The sequence below is a fragment of the Melospiza melodia genome, unplaced genomic scaffold, assembly GCF_035770615.1.
Source record: "Melospiza melodia melodia isolate bMelMel2 unplaced genomic scaffold, bMelMel2.pri scaffold_46, whole genome shotgun sequence".
In the NCBI taxonomy this organism is placed as follows: domain Eukaryota; kingdom Metazoa; phylum Chordata; class Aves; order Passeriformes; family Passerellidae; genus Melospiza; species Melospiza melodia.
In genome coordinates, this window is record NW_026948783.1 from 2329365 (window position 1) to 2335382 (window position 6018).

Here is a 6018-nt window from a genome sequence, read left to right on the forward strand (position 1 = left end):
GCTCGCTGCCAGCTCCCAAAAGCTCTGATCCCACCCTGCCAAGCACACAGGGACCCACCTCACACCACCCACGGCTGCAAGAAAAGCTGCTCCCAAACCATGGCCTCAGCCTTCTCCAAGGGCATGGCCCATCCATGCCACAGCTGCTCCCAAGCACTTCCCTATCCACACTGGACCACCTCGAATGCTTCCTCTGGAATAACAAACAACACATTATTGAAAAGAGTTTAGAGACAAAAAGGGAAAACAAGAAAAACAGTAAAAACTTTTATCTCTGTCAGGGCCTTGAGGAAGGCCCAACCCCTACATGGTAGGGAAAAACCCAGCCATGGCTGTGAGAAACCCACACTTTCTCTCTTCCCCCCTGCACTGCCCCCCAAAATCACTGTGACCCCAAAGCAAACAAGGGCAGTGGAGCAGCCCAGCCGTTCCTTGCCAGCACAGCAAAGCAGCTGTGCACAGGTTCTGGAGTGCACCTCTGCTCCCACCATGGGGTTGGTTTGTGTCGGGCTGGCTGCCCCAGCCCCAGCCCCAGCCTGGGGCACGGTGGGTGCTGGGGGCTGTTGGCAGAGCCAGGAGCCCACTCCCATTTCGTACCCACACCAGCCCATCCTCCCAGCCCTGCCAAAAGCAGCTGGGCAGCGACTGAAGAATGAGCTGCATCTGCCCCAGCAAAGGGCCTTTGTTTCCCTGCCACGCAGGGTCATGCCCACATCTGGCAGAATTTCCCCAGATGGGGACTCATCTGCAAATTCCCTGTGGAGTTTGGCTTTGAAGAAGGTGCCAGAATCAAAGTGCATCACCTTCAGCCTCCCGTGGCCAGGCTGAGGAAGAGCTTGTCATCCCTGATGTCACCCTCGGTGTCTCCAGCAGCAGCAGCAGCAGCAGCAGCAGCATCCCCACCTGGTACAGCTTCTCCAGGGGCTCCTTCTCCTTCCCTGGGGGCAGACCAGGCTCTCAGGGCTCAGCCCAGGGCCCCAGCTGTCAGGGAACCGGGACAAGCAAAACCAGCTGGGATGGCGGCCACCAGTGCTGGGCAGAGCAGCTCAGCTCCAGCACAAGGGCTGTGTGTTCCCATCCCATGACCCCGGTGCAGTGACACTGGCAGCACAAAAAGCTCTGGGTTCCTTTGCTTCTCATTGCCAAGGCATATGTGGAGCTGGAACTTACCAGGGCTCTGGATCAAAGTGTGCCTGTGGCTCTCTCCTTTCTTCTATGGCAGAGGAATATCCCACATCCAAGGATCACAGAACAGGTCTTCCAGTGCGGGTCTGTCCAAGGAGTTCACAGATAAACACCACCTGATCAGATCTTTGCACTCTGGGGAGAGAAAGCAGAAAGTGGCGGTCAGCCAGAGAAGGCTCCTGTCTGATTTAGCCCACTATTCCCATGCCCAGGCCGTGCTGGATGTGCTCAGAGCTGGGCCTAAACTTTGCCATCAATTCCCTGTTTTGGAGGAGAGCAGGACATGTGCCACCTCCTCAGCAGCTGCCAGAGTGGGATGCTCACGACCCCGCTGCTGGCTCCCAGCAGTGGCATTCCCCCCGTGCCCAGAGAAGAGGATCCACCTTGGGAGAGCCGTTGTGGCAGCGGGAGCTGGCCCCAGCTGAGGTTCTGGCCCCTCCTGAAAGGGTGCTCCCCGCAGACCATCTGGTGCAGCAGGATGCCCAGGGACCAGATGGTAGCTGGCTCGCCATGGTACCAGCCAAAGTCGTTCCATTCCGGAGGGCTGTAGGACAGTGTTCCTGTGGAATACAGATGGAATTCATCAGGGGGATGCTGCTGCTCCCAGAGCCTGGCCCCAGCATCCCTGGGTGTACGGGGGCTGTATCAGGGGCACACAGGGTGACCACTGCCCTCTCACCAGCATCTGGGACTTGTGCACAAAGTTAGGGTTGGAAAAGAAGCCTCTGGTGCTGGTAGAGGGCAGCCCTGGCTAGGCCCGACCATGACATGCAAAGGAAAAACCCACTCCATGCTGGGGAAAAAACATGCCCTTATCCTCCCTGCCTGCATTGCCCCAAAAATATTATGAAGCCAAGGCAAACAGGGCGAGTGGAGCAGCCCAAGCCCTTCCTCTCGTCTGCACACCAAAGTGGCTGGGGCACAGGTTCCAGCCCCCCTCTCTGCTACCCCCACCCACGGGGGTTTTGGTCGGACTGGCTGCCCCAGCCCAGCCCCAGTCCTGGGCAGAGTGGCTGGCAAAGGCTGCCAGCAGGGCTGGAAGATGGCTGCCCACCCAGCCCCGCTCTAAAGCAACTCAGCTGAAGATTCAGTGCCCTGACTGGCAGCAAAAGGGAGAATCCCCGCTGCCACAGCCAGCTTGGGCTGAGAGATGTTGGGCCATGAGATGTTAGCAGCGGGAGCACAGCCCTGTGTAGGCTCACCTGCAAAGTGAGTGTAGACTGTGTCCTGCAGGTAGGTGCCACAGCCAAAGTCAATCAGTTTGGCCTGCCCGGTGTCCAGGTCAACCAGGATGTTCTCTGGCTTGATGTCCCTGTGCAGGACCCCACAGCTGGTGCAGTGACGCACGGCCTCCAGCACCTGGCGGAACAGCTCCCGCGCCTCCTCCTCGGGCAGGAACTGCCGTGCCCGAATGAAACGCTGCAGGTCCTGACACTGCTCTGGCTGCTCCAGCACCATCACGATGCAGTTGGGGAGCTCGAGCCACTCCAGCAGCTGGACCACACCGGGGAAGCCAGTGGACACCTTGGCCAGCAGCACGACCTCCAGGGGTGCGCTGGTGCCGTCGGGCTGCGGGAGGAGCACGATGCTGTCAGTGGGGCCGATGCCGTGCCAGGCCTGGGGAAGCCCTCAGCCAGTCCGGGATGCTCTGCGCCCTGTGCTGGCCCCACGCCCGCTCTCCCTCGGGGCGTTCTGGCGGCTCCCACCGTGCCGGGCCCCGGCTCATCCCCGGCCGGCAGCCCCGGCTGCTGGCCCCGCTCACTCACCAGCTCGCCCCAGTGCCGGACGCGGTTCCGTGGCACCCTTTTGATGGCCACCTGCAAGCCAAGGGCAGCAGCGGGGTGAGCTCGCCGCCCGCACTGCGAGCCCCATCCTCCGCCCTCCGCCCTCCTCCTCCTCCATCCCCTCCTCCTGCGCCCGCCGCCGGCCCCGCCGCTCACCGGGGCGCCGTCCGAGATCCTCGTGGCCGCGAAGACTCTGCCGAAGCCGCCGCGCCCCAGCAGCGATCCCAGCCGGTACCGCTCCAGCAGGGCCTCCTGCGCCGTCCCTGCGGGCGGGACGCGGCTGTCAGCGCTCGGCCCGGGGCCAGCAACGACCCCCGAGCGCCCCTCACCCGCGCCGGGCCGGCCATGCCCAGGCGTTCGCTCCCGGGAACGCGGCACGGGAGGCTCGGGGCCGGCGGCCGCGCTGCTGAGCGGCGGAGCTCGGGCCGGGGAAGCCGCAGCGGAGGCGGCGGGAGCGGCCGCGCCGCGTGTGTGCTCCGCGGGCCCCGGGAGGAGCCGGGGCCGGGGCCGGGGCCGGGGCCGGGGCCGGGGCCAGGGTGGGGGTAGGGGTCGGGACCGGACCCTGCGTCGGGTCTGGGGCCGGGCTCGGGCCAGGCGGAGGCAAAGGGCGGCGATGCCGCCCCGGCCCCTGGCACTGATGCCCGCCCAGCAGCGCCACCGCCAGCACGGCCAGAGCCGGGCGGAGGCGAGACCGCGGCGGGACGGCCGGGGCCGGGCACGGGGCAGCCCCGCCCGGGGCCGGGGGCGGGCCGGGGGCATGGCCCGTCCCGGCAGGGGAGAGGGAGGCGGGGAGAGGAGAGGGACGCCGGGCAAGGGACCCTGAGAGAAGGGTGCCCGACAGCGGGAAAGGGAGAGAGAGAGAAAGAAAGAGAGAAGAGAAAGAAAGAGAGTATTCAAAATATCTCTTTGCTGCCGCCGCTGCTTCTGCTGCCGCCGCTTCTGCTGCCGCCGCTGCCGCCGCTGCAACTGAGGCACCGGGGCCGTTCGTCCCCGTGTCCGTTCCCCGCTTGCCCCACGAGCCCCACGTTCGAGCCCCGCGGGCCCCGGGGACAGCCCCTCCGTCTGTCCAAACACGGGAACTTTGCAGCGCTGAGCCCGGATGCAGAGCCCTGACTCCTGCACACTGGCACAGCGATCCCCTCGCTTGCTGCTGTGCATTGTCCTTGCTGAGCGTCAAACACTGTCGGGCCACCTTCCCTTGGGGTAGGATTCGTACCTGACCCCAGCACTGCACTGACACCTCCAGTGTTGCTTTCCTGTAAAAACAGGGGAAGGAAAACTGTGTGTGGCTCATGGTATTTTAGTGTCTAAAAATCACTAAGTCACCAATCTTAGAGGCGAGGTGCATCTGGAATTACTGGGATGCAACATAGAAAAGGGGAGCATAGAAATAAATAGAGGAAAACATCTTGGATTGTTTCTTTCATTTTCATTTCACTTCTGGAAAGCTGTTTCAGTTTTCCAGGAATCTTCTCCTGTCTGTTCTTCCCAAGAATCCCTCAGGGAGAACAAGGTCAAGCTTCTGTCACAAGATTTGCCACCGGGAAATTACGCCACTGGTGCAATTTTCATGATGACTGTTTGTGCTGGCTTAGGGCAAATTTTGGGAGGAAATCTCCAAAAGGGGTCCGTCTAGAAAGCAAGTTCAAATGGCCCCTCCCCCTACTAGTTCAGGAAAAGACTTCCCTCGAGAAAATTGAAAAAACCCCAGTTTATCTAACAAGTAAAGTATTCACAAGCATGAAAAATGAATAATATTAAATAAAACCTCTGACAGTGGTGGAGATGGCAAATTCAGAAAGTCCTTTTTGTGGGTTGTAGTTGGCTCACTCGGTCTCTTCTAAGTCCCTCTGGCGCTGGAATGCAGCGTCCCAGAGCTTGGTGGGCCACAGGTGTGAGCTGCTGCCGGTGTTTGTCTGGGTTTTCAGTCCAGAGCAGGTTTAAACAGTTCCAAGAAAAAGGAAAGCCACAGTCCAAGGAACTTCTCTTCCTAAGCAAGCTAAAACCAAATTGCTAGACCTGGGCTGTGAAGGCATCGGGAAATTTCCAAATCTGAGCACTGGCGGTGCCAGCAAACACCAGAGCTGGATGATGCTGGTGCCAGAACCTGCAGATTTCCAAACTCTGGCTTTCTGTGCCAGCAAATCCCCGTACTTGGGCTGTGCCGGCACCAGGAAGTTTTCAGATCTGGGCGCTGGCACTGCCAGCCAACACCAGATCTGGGTGGTGTCATTGCCAACGACAGAAATCTGCCAGATTTGGGCTCTGCTGGCACTGAGAAATCTCCAAATCTGGGTTCTGGTGCAGGAAACACAAGATGTGGGGGTGGTGCCAGACCCAGTAGCAGGAAGCTGCCACAGGTTTTGGGTTTCTGTGCCAGCAAATTGCTGCACTTGGGCTGTGCCAGAATAGGGAAATTTCCAGATCTGGGCACTGGCAGTGCCAGCAAACAGTCCATTTCAGGCTCCAGGCTCCAGGAAGGACTGGGTCTGGATGCCTTCCTCTTTTCTTTCCTTCTTTCCTTCCATCTTTCTTGGGATCCTGCTGCCAACAAACTCCAGATTGGGCAGTGCTGGCAAGGGGAAATTGCCAGGTTTTAGCTTTCTTTGCCTGCAAATTCTGGATATGGGTGGTGCCAGAAGAGGGAAATTGCCAGATGTGGGCACTGCCAGATCTTGGTGTGGAATGTGCCGGCACGGAGAAATTTCCTGATGCTAATTTTCTGTGCCAGCAAATTGCTGGAATTGTGCTGTGCAGGCATCTGAAACATTCCGGATCTGGGTACTGGCGGTGTCAGCAAACCCGAGATCGGGTTGCTGTAGGTACCAGGTCCTTGCTTGGTTTTGACTGTCTTTGCCAGCAAGTTGCTGCACTTGGGCTGTGCCAGAATAGGGAAATATCAAGATCTGGGAACTGGCAGTGCCAGCAAACACCACATTTCAGGAAGGAATGGATCTGGACCTATTCCCTCCCTGCATCCCTCCCTCAACAAGGTGCCAGAGGGGCTGGAGAGCAGCCAGGCAGAAAGGAACCTGAAGGGAGTGATGGA